This window comes from Episyrphus balteatus, chromosome 4, assembly GCF_945859705.1.
Source record: "Episyrphus balteatus chromosome 4, idEpiBalt1.1, whole genome shotgun sequence".
Taxonomy (NCBI): domain Eukaryota; kingdom Metazoa; phylum Arthropoda; class Insecta; order Diptera; family Syrphidae; genus Episyrphus; species Episyrphus balteatus.
In genome coordinates, this window is record NC_079137.1 from 15,552,418 (window position 1) to 15,567,224 (window position 14,807).

The 14,807-nt window shown below is 32.6% G+C and overlaps 1 protein-coding gene across 1 annotated transcript in view; it reads right to left on the minus strand.

Moving 5' to 3' along the window:
* The window catches only part of LOC129919957 (neuroguidin), a 90,762-nt gene that overhangs the window by 74,733 nt on the left and 1,222 nt on the right, over nucleotides 1-14,807 (minus strand). The window lies entirely within an intron of this gene.

Below are 14,807 nucleotides of genomic sequence, written 5' to 3' on the forward strand. Positions count from 1 at the left end.
ATTTTTTAAGTTTTTTTTTTCTTTTTTCTTTTTTTTTTTTTAATTTCATCCCATTCCTCACTTAATTAGCTGAAACTTCATAAACTTTTCAAATACCATCATCATCATAGCTCGCCTGCCACTATTCCTATAGTAGCTCAGTTGATGTGACGTCCTTTAATGAAGTTGAACTGACACTTTTGTAGAACTCAAATGAAGAGAAGTGAAAAAAGAAAAATTGAAAAATCTTCAATTTCACTTAAAAAAAAAAACTTGTGTGTGTGTCTGCGTCCTGCGTGCAAGGGCTTGAAAACTTGAAAAAAAAAACAACATCTAGAAACTTCAAAATGAACTTAAAAATACATCTCTTCCTACACCTCCTCCCTCGGTTCTTCTTTTCAATATAATGTTTCCGAAAATGTAGGAGTGCAAAAGACTGTTGCATAAGTTTTGCCTCCTTCTGAAGGCTTCTAACACGGGGCCAACCATCATCATACTCACTTGTATAGTGCCCCTCGACAAATTCGCTTTGACTGAAATTGAACAAAAACTTAATTTACTTTTGCGATAAAAGCAGGTTCAGAACTTCGGGTGGGAGGAGGAGGCGAAGAAGAAGAAGCCGGAATCGGGTCGGTGTTCTTGAAGCCATCAGGCAACAGCCAGCAACAAATCCAAGTTATATCTTCAACAATCGGAACCAAACGAAGAAAACGGAAGTTGGTATAGCTTCTAATAAATCTTGCGGTTGTTGAGTGGGTTTGGTTTGGTTGCGGTAGCTTGTGATGGTTTGCGGGTGAAGGGTTCATGTCAGTTCCTTGTTTCTCACAAAAGGCATTCGAGGCACTCCTTCTGATTGTCTGTGTTAAGTTTTCAAATGAGTTCGAAGGGTGGTCGAGTAGATTGGGGGGCTAAGCAAGGCAAGCCAAGGCAAGGCGTATAGCGAATACTATACAACCTCTGCGTCTTTTCAAAGGTATTATGAAACAGCAAAGCTCTAATGCCAGCATGTACCTACATACCTATCTATAACCTACAACAAACTTTCAAAGAGGGGGCCATCATCAACTTGTATTTCTACGTACATACATATAGTTCAAGAAGGAATATTCTAAGGGTATTTTGTGTAAACTTCAGTATTTCTCTTAAGATGTTTTGAACCCGGATATTATGTGTACATAGCCTCGCATGTATCTGTCATTTTCTTAATGCACAACTTGTACCTACATTTAAGATGGAAATATTCTTCTCTATACAGGGTGTCCCACAGTTACCGCCCCAAATGAAAACCATAGATTCCTGAGGTAATTTTAAGTCGAAAAACTTAAGAGGCAATTTTCTCGTTTTCGTCCCGTTTTCGAGTTACCACGGTTTTTATGATTTTTGCTCTCTTGTCCTTTAACTGGCCTTATCTTTGCCAAACTACGTTTGATTTGAAAGATTTTTTTTACAACCAATCAAGAATTCATTACAGTTTAAGTTTGTCTCATAACTTTTTTTTCTGCGGATAACCGTTTCTCCGCCATTTTGCATCAAACACAATTTTCTTCGTTTTTTAAGTTGTTGTTTACACTTTCATATCAATTAAGTTAAAAAAACACGTTAATAAGCATTAATTTTTTGTGCTTTTTATTAAAGCCCAGTTTATTTCCATAAAAAAAAATAAGTTTCATTTCATAAAAAAGGCTACTGAAAGTAATTAAAAAAAAATAAACAAACTGAGTGAATAAAAAAAAAATAATTTTTAAATAAAAAATTAATTTAAATGAATTAAAAACTTTTTCTGAGCTATTGTGGTTAAGAAAAGAACAAATAGACAAAGCTCAGAAAAAGTTTTAATTCATTTAAATTATTTTTTTATTTAAAAATAATTTTTTTTTATTCACTCAGTTTGTTTATTTTTTTTTTTTATGACTTTCAGTAGCCTTTTTTATGAAATAAAACTTATTTTTTTTATGGAAATAAACTGGGCTTTAATAAAAAGCACAAAAAATTAATACTTATTAACGTGTTTTTTTTACTTAATTGATATGAAAGTGTAAACAACAACTTAAAAAACGAAGAAAATTGTGTTTGGTGCAAAATGGCGGAGAAACGGTTATCCGCAGAAAAAAAAGTTTTGAGACAAACTTAAACTGTTATGAATTCTTGATTGGTTGTAAAAAAAATCTTTCAAATCAAACGTAGTTTGGCAAAGATAAGGCCAGTTAAAGGACAAGAGAGCAAAAATCATAAAAACCGTGGTAACTCGAAAACGGGACGAAAACGAGAAAATTGCCTCTTAAGTTTTTCGACTTAAAATGACCTCAGGAATCTATGGTTTTCATTTGGGGCGGTGACTGTGGGACACCCTGTATACAATCTATATATTTGTATTAAATATACAACATCCCTATATATATATGCTCATATTTTGCAATCAGGGCAAAATGATGGGGCTGTTTCCAGGGGCTGTGGTGTTTTGAGATAGATGTAGCCTATTTGCATGTTTATGCAAATGCGTAATATATATGTATATATGTGTGTATGTACTTTTGTACAGCAATCATCAATAGCAGCAGCTGGTTTATAGTTAGATTAAGTGCCTGCAGAGGGCGAGGAAGTATGAATATAGGGTTAAATGGGCGTATAAGTGGGTTGATGCATACCCCTACGTACATATATGTACGTAGTTTATGGTGGTTAGAGCTGATTGTTGTGTAGGCTCTATAAGGTGGGGCCTAGAAAATTTAATATTCTATGGAGAAATTAAAAAAATACAAATACTAAAATCAATATTTTGCCACTTCAGTCAAGTTCCAAGATCTACGTACTTCCTTCCATCTCGGGAAACAACACAAACAAACAAAAAAATAAGACAAATTTTGAACTTTGAAGATGAAATATCATGTTCCATCTGCTTATAGTTGAAAATATCCCACAAGTCTAGAATAGTTCCGCTTTAAATTTTGTTGGCACCTTCCCTAACTTTTTCATCGGTTTGCCACATGACTTAGTTATTACCACAATTTTTGGTTGTATTTCATAACCATGGTTGAAGGTTTTTTATGGTTCACATATTGAAACTGTGGAGTCATTTTCTTATGTTCACTAAGTTTAATAGTTTTGGATAGATTTGTAATTTTTTTTTTAAGACTTTCTAATTTTTCTTTACTTTTGTTCTTTTTCATTTCAATAAATCTTGTTCTTTTTTTTTAATAATTTTGTATTTTCATTAGATGTCATTTCATTTTTAGGAAGCTTTTGATTTATAGATATGTATCTCCCTGTTTTGGAGACTTAATATTCTTTAAAATTTGTTGTCTGTTGATAAACACAGATACAAAAAATGATAAGAAGCTTTTAGTATTTTAAGGCTATTAATTCTTCTGAGAACTTGAGATATAAATTCCGATTTAGTGTCAAAATCGTTTTTTTTTTTTTTACTTTTGGACACTTATTTGTAGTTTCGAAATCTTAATTTTTATGAGTTTGGAAACTTATGTAAACAATTTCAGAATTTTGAAATCTTTTTTATTATTATAAATTGTTGAGTCTCCTGGAACGGAACAGTTTTTCATTCAGTAATACAAGTTTATTTTAGCTTTTATTGAATCTTTTAATTTTTTGGAGCTGAAATTTTTTTTACGCTGTTTGAGAAATTTCAGTTTCACTTAATTTGCACACACTAAGTATTTTGGAGACTTTCGAAATATTTTCGCATATAAAAGACTTTTCCTTCGTATTACAGGTAACCAATTTTTGTGATATTATTTTTCTGTTTGCAGTTTTTTTTTTTTTTTGTTTTGGAGACGTCTGAAAATTTTTAGAAAGATTTATGAAGATATTGTTTGGAAACCAGTTCCAATTATTTCAGTTTTGAACTTTCTCGACAATATTTAAGGTACATACATATAAATGAATGAATTGTCAATTTTATTTAAAAGGTACTGCATTATTTACCTAACAATGCATTTTTTGGAGACTAATAACTCTTTACAAACTGTTCTGCTTTTAGTATGTGAAAGCTTTTCTTCCTTCTTTTTTTAAACAATTCAAGATTATTTTCATTCACAAATTTGTGAAAAACATTTTGTAGAGAATCCTTTAATTGCCTTGCATTTGATGTCTTTTAATACAATTTAGAAACTTAAGTAAATTTTTGTGTAGTTATGATCATAATCATTATATGTTTTCTCAAGCCCTAAACAATTTGTTTGGAGACTTGAAGATTTTTAAAAATAATTTTTACTATTAAACATTTAACGATAATATTTTGGAGACTCGACATATTTAAAAGCTATTTATATTAGAGTTTAAAAAACCTATATTTGTCATCATTGTACATTCTAATTTTGTGTACGAAGTACATAATTGAGTTTCGCTGTTTTTTTATAAGAATATTTTCAATTTTCTTTAAGAAAACTTTAGATTTTTTGAGACTTGGTAACTTTCAAATCAGATGAAAAACTGATTTTAACCCCATGCTTGTTTAAGTTAATAAACCTCTTTTTTCTGCATATTTTCGTAAGAAAAAAAAACACTTTTTTCGAACAGGGATCTTTTTTTAAAATACTTAAAGTCTCCAATTTGAAAATGAAATAAAATGTTTTGATACACAGTTTATGCATTTACACCTTTAGCAAAAGTAAACAAAACTGCAAGCAACGAGTATAAATTCTCGATATTTCAAAAAGCAAAAAATTCTCCAACGAACTTAACTCTCCAATATAAACAAAGAATTAAAATATAAGATTGTAAAAATCTCATCCTCACCTGCTCTTACACATTTTCCACTTCAATAAATTTTTTTAAATAAAATTCTTCTTTGTAGTTGCATTCGCTTCTATAGCTAATTAACCATAATCCCATTTAAGACGAACCTTAAGCCCACAAACTAATCTAAGCAACACCATTCCTTAAAAACTGATTTTTTTTAAGGTTTTATTTTTTAATCCTATGTGTGTATAGATATACATAATACATAGGCTTTAATAGTAGTTTGCCAAAGTCGACATATGGAGGATAGAAAATCTGTTTTTTTTTTCATCAAATTTTATTTTGCGTCCACGTGACTACGAAGATTAGTTAGGTATCCTATTTTGTAGGTATATAGGGGTGGATGAACAAACTACATATTTTTTTACCGCAAACATTTCACACGCATCCATCTAACGAATCCAGAATATTCCAATGTGGGACGTTTATATAAATGAAAAATGAAAAAAAAAAACAATGAAAGTCGTTACGACCGACCAAAGCAACGCTACGTAACTTGACGCATCAGGATGGAAAAAGTAACACAAAAGCACGTCTCTATCTCTGTCCATTTGAAAAAGGTCCCCTTCTTTAGTGTCCCGTTTGGGAACTAGAATTTTATAAGCAGGTAATTTTTCGTTGTCTGTTAAGGTTTTTATTATCGACTTGCGTACATATGTGAGTGAATAGTGTATTTATAACACCCCATCGAATTGCTTTCTATTTGGACAATTTGCTTTGTTTTTCCCCCTCTTCCCTTCTCACTTTCATTTCGAAACAACACCAAAGGCTATCATTTATACACTTTCTATGCTAAGGGATGAATTAGTTCTGTTTTGCTTGATTTATCCACTGACTTTCGATTCAACTGCAACGCAAAGCAGTGCAAGTTTCAAATTACCAAAAAAAAAACCGTGCATTCGTTTTATAAAAATTAAAAGCCATGTGCAAAACTAACCTTATACATCCTATATAGCTATAAGCAATAAATTTATATATTCTTATGGATGCAATAGGTTAAGGGTAGTGCTAAGACTTTTTTTTGTTTTTGCTTTCTTTTTCTGGGTTAAGAGTGGTAATTGTCTTTTGATTTTTCATTTTTCTACTTGGGTTTCGATTAATTACCAAAGGATTATTGTCTTTCATGGCCAACTGACTTTGTATATATCTTTCCAACAAGCCATGAAAACAGACCTTTTTGTGGTCACTTAAGAAACACACCTGTCTCGTATGTGGAGGAAGAAATGAACCGAAACGAAAGAAAAAAATAAAACTGCCGCTTTGCAAGTGTACATCTTGATAACAAACATAAAATTGATGGGAACAAAGGAAGCACCTGTTGATGTTGTCGTTCTTCTACATAAAAAAAAAAGAAGGAACCTTTTAAGACAAATGGCAATGAGGTTTCCTTTGTGTTTTTTGTTAAGAATAGGAAACCTCCTTTTCTGTTGTTGAATATAAAAAACTTTTTTTTTTAATTTGTTCTATGCAAGGAATTCAGTTTAACCTAAGATTATCAAATAGTCTGCAATTTGAAGAGGGAAACAGGTGATAATGTATTTATCTTTCTTTTTTTTTTGTATTAGGAAATACTTTATTTACATCAACAAAATTAAAGGAAACCAAAGAATTAGATTAACTGCATCTGTTTCACGTCTTTTTATTGAGAAGGTTGAAAGCAGCTTTAACAATGTGCATGGAAATACGTTAACTAAGTAATTTCAAACGTCATACACCTGTTTTGAGAGGAACACGAGCCAAACGGAGGATCATTGGATCGACAGAGTTATAGTATGTAGTTGTGAATATATAACAACAAAAAATTGGACAATGTGTTAATTTTCCTGTCCAAATCCAAAGTGAAGCATTGTGGGTGGATAACTTTATCCGTTTGATACTGAGACATCTCGCAATACATTTAATTTTTCGTATTGAGACAACCCAGTGCTCTTAGTGATTGACAGGTTGTGAACTCAAATTAAATCATTTGGCTTTTAAAAGATGTGACTTGTCAGGCAGCATTCTGGTTGAACAATCTAGAAGATTTAAAATTTCAGTATAAATTTAAGGCAAAGTATGTAAAGATGTTTTTCGAGACAGTTCAACTTAAATCAAATTATCTCAAAACTCACCTCAAATTCCTTGCGAAATAAGAAAAGATTCCTCGAAAGGAGTTGAGTGTCAACCCAACTTAGGACACCTTTTTATTTGGAAACTCATTTTAACTCCGGAGGTTCAGACTCCTTGATTTACGCTGCTCTGAATGGTCTCGGAATTGGCAATCAAGGATTACGTTATGCAATTATTAAAACAAACCCAGGGTTTGCGCTTACTCTCATCACATGTTACCTACTCAATACAAATCGAGGAACAACAATGTGTCTTTATGCTTCCTTTAAACTATATAAAAAGTTTAAAACATTTTTAAAAGTAGATTGTATCAGCTATTTTATATCTGATTCTATTATACTTTTTATTATATAAATCTTTGAGCTAAATTTTTTAAACACAGTTTTTGAAACCTGTTTCTATGCTAATATTCTTTAGTTTTTGGATGTTTAACTAGTATGCCAGCATATAAGCTCATTGCTCACTGGGATATAATCAGTTACATCTTTCGCTTTATTGAAACACTTACAATTCCAATTTCCAAGTTCCCCACTCATTATCTACTCAAGGAATTGAATGTCTATCCGTTTCTCGTTCGTAACATTTTCTTGACCTCTCCTAATACTCGCATAGTCACTTCGAAATAGAATTCGATTATAATGAAACAGATAAGAAGAATGTAAAGAACCTGTAGAAGCATAAACTACTCCCCGTTAGGTTTGTTGATTGGTTTTCACTACTCCCTCAGTTATTCTCGATAAGATAAGACCGATATAAGGGTGCAGTCCTGTTCAATATATTTTTTCAGAAGCCAATTTCTTAAATTGAATTTCATTTATTTATTATTAACTCAGCAACAAAACGATCCAATTTACAAATTGATTTCTTAATCTATTCGCATATTTGATGGGAAAAAATAATAAAAACAAGCAGAAGAAAAAAAACATACAAAAACCAAAGTAACGAGAGTTCATAAAAAAAATAAAAACACAAAAATAAAAATAAAAACTTAAGTACCAACCAGACACACCAGAAGAGAGAGAAGAGCTATATAAAAAAATCATTTGAGTTCATAGATTTTTGTTTTTATATTTCAAAGCTTTTAACATTTAACACCCCGCATATATAAGTCGTGAGCTGCGTTGTAAATAGCGCGAGCTATCATTAAAATAGCAAATAAAAAAAATAATAAACAACCAAGTCTATGGTATGAACAGAAAAAAAAAAAAAAAATAATAAAGGACATTTTATTGCTGCACACTTAATGCACACAAAACAACGCAGTCATTTTTGTAGCTATGAACTTTTCTTGATCTACGAGAGTCGGCGAAAACAATACACCAACACATCATCGCCCCAGTCGGTCGGCAGCACCACCATCACCATGGAGAATTTGTATGAAGGATAAAATATGTTTGCTTGGATATTGTGAGTGTGTAGTCTGTGCACATTTTTTTCCTGTTTGGATTTTCCTTCTTTATTGTTGCTTTATGAGAATTATTAGATTGAGTTGTATGTACACACAATTTTTATTTTTTCTTGTTTATCTTAAACAATATCCACTTCGTCGTTTTGACGAGGGAAGCCATCGAATTCAATTGATTGTCAGGAAGGATGCACATTTTGTGCATTTACATTTTTCTTCCTTTAAATTTGAATAGTATGAAAAAGCCATTTAAAACCCTCTTTAAGTGAATTGTTTCTCCAGCAAAGTTCATTACTTCCGAGGACTACCTAATAGAATTGTTCAGATTATTTGAGATTTAAATCATAACAACTAGTTTCACCATGACCGGATATAACCTTAAAATTTAAGACCCTTGCAAAAAGTGTTTATAATCTATTAACGATCATGCTTCAAAATATTTATGATTAAGCCTTTGATACTTAGTGTGAAAAATATTAGTTTTTTTTTCATACCAAAAAGGGAATAAGTTCACAAAAGCGGAATTTCATATGTCAGGCGACTTATTTATTAGAATAACAAGTTTTGTTCTAGTCTCAAAGAGTCCTACACAAGCTTAAATGGACCATTCTCAAAACATCGATGTCATTCTTGATGGGTTTTGCATTGAGAGCGCATTTCTTGAAGTTTTCTATCCATTCTGATTTGCTCCTGAATTGAGTTTGGAAATTTTTCTTAAAACTGTATCTATGCCTTGATAGACAACCAAAAGATGATGAAATTGATTTCCAGAATAATCCCCAAGTCTAAATCTAAAAATTTCGAATTGTTTGGTTTAAGAAGAAAGTCAGTTGCATTCTATGTGTATTTCTTTGGGCAGTATCTATATTTATACATGAATAGCATAGCACTATGCCCGAAGCCATATTTTAAGTTTTCATTAGTTCTACATTATAGAGACAAAATTACACACAAAAGGGATATTGTACATTATGTTAAAATAAGTGCAGTTGTAAGGTTTCTAGGTTCCATCAATTTTGAACGAAACAATAACAATGAGAGTCCGCTACCACAAAGTTAATATGCTTGAGTTATACTTGCATATAATTGTCACTTACATTCAAGTAGATATCTCCTGACCAAGGTAACAAAAATGTTTGCTACCAAAAACTAATACAAATTATACAAATTTCATTTAGGTATTTACTTGCAGTTGCATTGCAATTCAAAGTGCGTTGAAGACATGAACTTTAATTTTGTAATTTGATCTCTAAATGTATGGTAGATGTCCTAATGTAGTTTCAGGAAATCCAACACGAGCTCGATAATATTTCCGGTACGTATTCCATTGAAATGTGACAACAGAAGAACATATGTACATGAAATTACCAAACAGAGAAAAAAAACAACGCCAACAACAACAACAAAACAAAGTCTTAGCGGTAATACTGGTATTATTTTTTAAAGTAAGTACTCAATTCAGTATGCACTCAATTCTTTATAGAACTACTAAGTCCTTTTGTTAGATATGTTTTTTTTTATAACTGTGCGTATTTTTAGTAGGAATTTACTTGTATTTCAAAAACAACAAGAAGCTGTCGATAAGAATAGAAGCTACATCCAATCGCGGATAGAATACCGGCCAAGTATATTATGGTTCTTTTTTTTTTCTTTATCTTGGTAGGTGGCGATAAATCTGTGTTCAAAGTTGATATTTGGAAACCTAACTGCAGATAGAATAGCTTTACCAAAAAATATTAACTTATTATTAAATCAATGAGATCAATTATTTTGCTTCTATATTTTTTTTATTTCTTAACCTTATTTTAATAGCAATCAGCTAGGTTCCACATTTTATTTTGTTTTTGATGATTGGATATGAATTTGATTTTTGTTTTGCTTTATGAATGAAAACCCTTTAAGACAATCAAGCTAAGGAGGATACCAAATATCTGGAAGTTTAAAATTTTTTTTTATCTGAACTTCAGGTACATTTCTTCCCAGACCCTATATAAACAGTCTTTACAAGACGGAGCTGTTAAGAAAGCTGCAGATCAAAAAGGATGTTAAAATAGAAGCAGTTTCTGAGGACGTATTATATGTATAATAATATGGATGGAATGTGATTTAATAGTATTGAACAATCGACTTACGGGAGGCTTCATCAAAATTTTAGTACTAAGTACTAATTTTTATTTTTTCATAACTCACGTGACAATACATTTTGATTTTTAATATTTCAAATTGCTTAAAATTTTTTTAAATGGATCCGAAAATTGTACGTCATAAATGTTATCACATCTTTTACCCTTTTTTGTCGAATTCTAAATCACCTTCAGTGGCACCAAACAACTACCACCAAACAAATACCTTCTTAAAGTTGAACCTACTTTAATTTTTACTTATCCTTACCCTTTAATTTTAATTATGTTGGTTTTTGTTAATGCTACGGTTAGTTGCTTTTACTGGGAATACCTGGATTCTTCAATTCATTCTTTTGTTTCGTCTGACTGAAGAAGATTATAGTCAAATATAAGGTTATTGTAATATTTTTCCCTTTGTTTTTTCTGTGTTCTGATCACAGTCAAATCTCAGGGAAGCTTCTTAGTTTTGTTGGTCAAAACCGATACGTCTCATAGAAGCGCTAAACCTAACAAAAATCTCAGCATAACTTAGTAAATCTGAGACGAAATTATAACATTTCAGTCGTAACTTGTGCATTTTATTTGAACGTGGTTAATCTCAGGCGAAAACCTTTTAACTATAAATTCCAAATAGTATTAGAAATCTTTTCGGTTGGTAAGGTCAGTTTTATAAATGTTGACATAGGACTTGGGTTTAGATTTCGATGTAAAATTTAAACTGATTCGGTACAAGTAAATGCAAAAAAACTTAAGCATTCAGCTAGCCTCAGAAATGGAACACTGCAAAACCCTGAGGCTTGATCACAGGCGGATCACTAATGTGAAGTAGTAACATGGGAGAATAATGATACCCTCGACTTTATGGTCATAACAGAGCCCAATAAAGCAAGAAGAACATATGGGAATCTGTTTAGCCAAACTGGTCATAGCTTTAAGACCTTAAAAATGCTTAGGGACTTCTTATGTGATGAGGACTGAGACTAAGTTTCGTTATGGGTGCTTGTGTTAACGTAGTGGGAATTCACTGCCTTTTTCGACCTGTCCGCTAAGCAAAATTTCTAAGGTCCACTATAGCCTCTTGGGGAAAAGGTCGTTAGTATGGGATGAAGGGTATTATTTGTTTACAATATTTTTGTTTCAGATCTTTAATCTAACATTCGAGTTTCAATTTAAAAGTTTGAAAATAAATCTAGATTTTCTATCTATTTCTTTCTATTTGGGAAATAACTACAAAATCTGGGGCCTCTAAAATAAGCTGAATAGTTCTGTTAATCGATTTATAAAATAAAAGGGCCAAATTGGGCAAAATGCTGATGAAGGCGTTGGTTTGGTTCATGCTTTAGATTTCGTGATAGCAAATTTAGTTCGATTTATTGGTCACTTTTAAAGCTACAAGTATATGAAATCTGTATTTTTGTTATATCCTTCCATGAAAGATTATCAATAAAAAGATGAAATACATTAAGGCATGTGTTCCATAGTTCTTGAACTCAACTGTCAAGTTACACAAATTACAACGTATTCTCAAGCTTAGTGCATAGAGTTTCTTGGTGTTCCCCAATAAGCAGGTACCAACTATAAGTGATTGACTCATAATGATATCATCGTTCGAAAGCTTTTTGCTACTGGCAAATTTTCTAGACAAGACGCAACGTTTAGAAGGAAATGAATTTTCATTGGCCCGCGAGAATCCCAGCGAACGCGTCTAACTGAAGATGCGGGTGTTTACACAAAAGAAAATTGTAACCTATAGAGTGGGGGATTGATAACCACACCTCTAAGCTAAGTAAGTTTAGTAGCAGTCAAGACTCAAGAGTAATGCATCGCTACCGACAATATCGACTTGCAAGACGAATGTGGAGGTTGTAAACTACCTACGTTCTACGTGCTTGTATACGAATACGAAATCAAAATAAGAAAAACAAACTTCATCTTGTTTTTGTTGTAAATAATGATGATATTCTCTTTTGCTTTTCTTCTTCTTTCAAGACTTTTGTGTCTGTTTTTTCTTGCTATTTCTTGCGTCGAGTTCATACAACTCAAAGTGAATACTAAGATATACACAGTTCCACAAAATAATAACAAAAAAGAGAAGAAAAATTCTAGTTAAGTTATTTCATTTCAGTGGAATCTTTTGCAAGCGAGTTTATATTTCATCAATTTTTTCGAAAGAAAGAAAAAAAAACCGAATAGATGAGACCAATAAAATAGTATGCCAAAAGGCACAAGAATATAGAAAAAAAAAACTTTTTTTTATGACTAAATAATAAAAACAAACAAAACAAATGAAAAATAAATAAAAAACAAATTGACCCTTTACACAAAGTGTAGGTTTCTTGTTTTTTTGTTTTTTTTTTGTATGAAAGAAAGAACGAAAAAAATAGTAAAAAAAAATTATAAATAAAAACACAAACAACAACAATAAAATAAACTTTGGCACAAATTCATTGCGCAGGCAAGCGACTATAATACTTTTTTTTTATATATATATTGTGTTGCTCTCTAAGAACGGGACAGGACCCATGTAAAAATAATAAATAGAAAAAAAAAACATAGTAGTAAGTAGAAATCCCCCTCAATCCTCTCTTTCTGTTTCACCCTAAACTCAACCCACTCGTCCACCCACTCGACAGGAAATTTTTGAAAAAAATACAGAAATTTTTATATATAAGTGACTAAGTGGTTTTCTAGCCAGGGAGAGAACCAACGGTATATAAATTTATATCAAAAAAAAAAATCGTTATAACAACGAGGACATCAAAAAAAAAAAAAAAAAAAAAAACATCCATCCAAACAGCTCTGCAGAGCCAAAGCCAGAAAACTCACAGCACGACGACTATACGACTACGACGACTATGGAGGGTGGTTTTTCTGGGTTCTTTGCCATTTTTTTCGGGCTTGCTGCTGCTGCTCTGGGGGGGACACAACAGCCAAAAAAAAAATTAACAAAAAAAAAAGGATTCGTGCGGGACAGCAAAGCACACAGCAATAGAGAGAAGGAATAGAAGGAAAAAATACAAAAAAAAAAAAAAAGAAAGGAGGAATGGAATAAAAAAATACTAACGAAAACCGTTAGGAGAAGAGTCACACAAAAACAAAGGCCAATAGAGAAACAATATGACAAACACAAAATCGATAATACACACAATTCCTCGTCGTCGTTGTCGTTCTTCTCGTCCTCGCTGCTCATCGTTGTCGAATAGGTATAGTCGTCGGCGCTAGTCGTTGTCGTCATATATATATACCTACTATCTAGCTTGTTTCTATTTTCCACATTTTTCTATTCGCTTCTCTTCCAGGTTTTTGTGTGTTATTCCTCCTCGATATTCAACTTTCTACATTCAACAACGAAAAAACGACACAACCACGTCGTCGTCGATGGCTCAAATAAAGCTAGATAGAGAGAATAGTAGTAGTACCTTCTTTCTACCTTACCTATAGTATCTACCTATGCCACCAAAAAGCACAGGAAACTCTGTAAAATGGGAAATGGAAACGGTTTTCCGCGTAACAGGCCTACTGCCATTGCTACTCCTGCTACCTACTTCCTAACCCAATCCATATAGAAAATATCCCACCAACAGTGCCAGTTCAGTAGTTACCATGGAATGGCAATAGCGAAAAAAAAAGAAAAATATAAAGAAGAACAAGAAGAAGAAGAAAAAAACTGCCATGGTGTATCCTGAATGAGAATATATCATCCCGATTTGGAGAGAGAGCGCGCTACCATCCCACCTATTCCACAATTTCCACCTTCTATTCTATCACATTTTTATGTTTACACACTCTTCGGCAGAGGAGGCAGAAAGGGGCGCTAAGGCATACAGAAACCGAATCGAGAATATCTACCTACCTACTTCTTTTCTGATTTTGTTTCTGCTTTTGGATGCTTGGTTTTCAGCTTTTTTTTCTCCCCCTGCCTCTTTAGCGATGTTACTCGCTTACTACTGCTGCTGCCTGTTCCGCCGCATAGCCCTCTATTGTATCCCACATCGTTTATTTATGAAAAACGCAATAAATCCTAGATAAAAAAAAAAAAACTTACTTATATAGAAGAAGAAAGAAGTAGTACTAAACATTTTATCCCATCAGCGAGCGAGTCGAGCCAAGCAAGCAAGCGAATGGCATATGCTGTGACGGGATGGTGAGAAGAGGGTTAGAGGCAAAGAGACCCAAAACCCAACAATCCAACAACCAAACCAAACCAAAACCGTCCCATAACGAGATGACTGCTACTACCAAACCAACTCTGCTACACAATTGTGTATGAGAAAAAGGTTAAGGGTTGGAAGGGGGCGACCAGGCGGCAGTGAACGTTCAACGGTGATGTAGCAAAGCAGCAGCTAACCTAACTCGCTTTTGAATGATGATGAGGATGGTGGTGGCAATGGTGGTGGCAATGTTGTCGGGTGGGATTGGAATATAGCAAAAGTAAA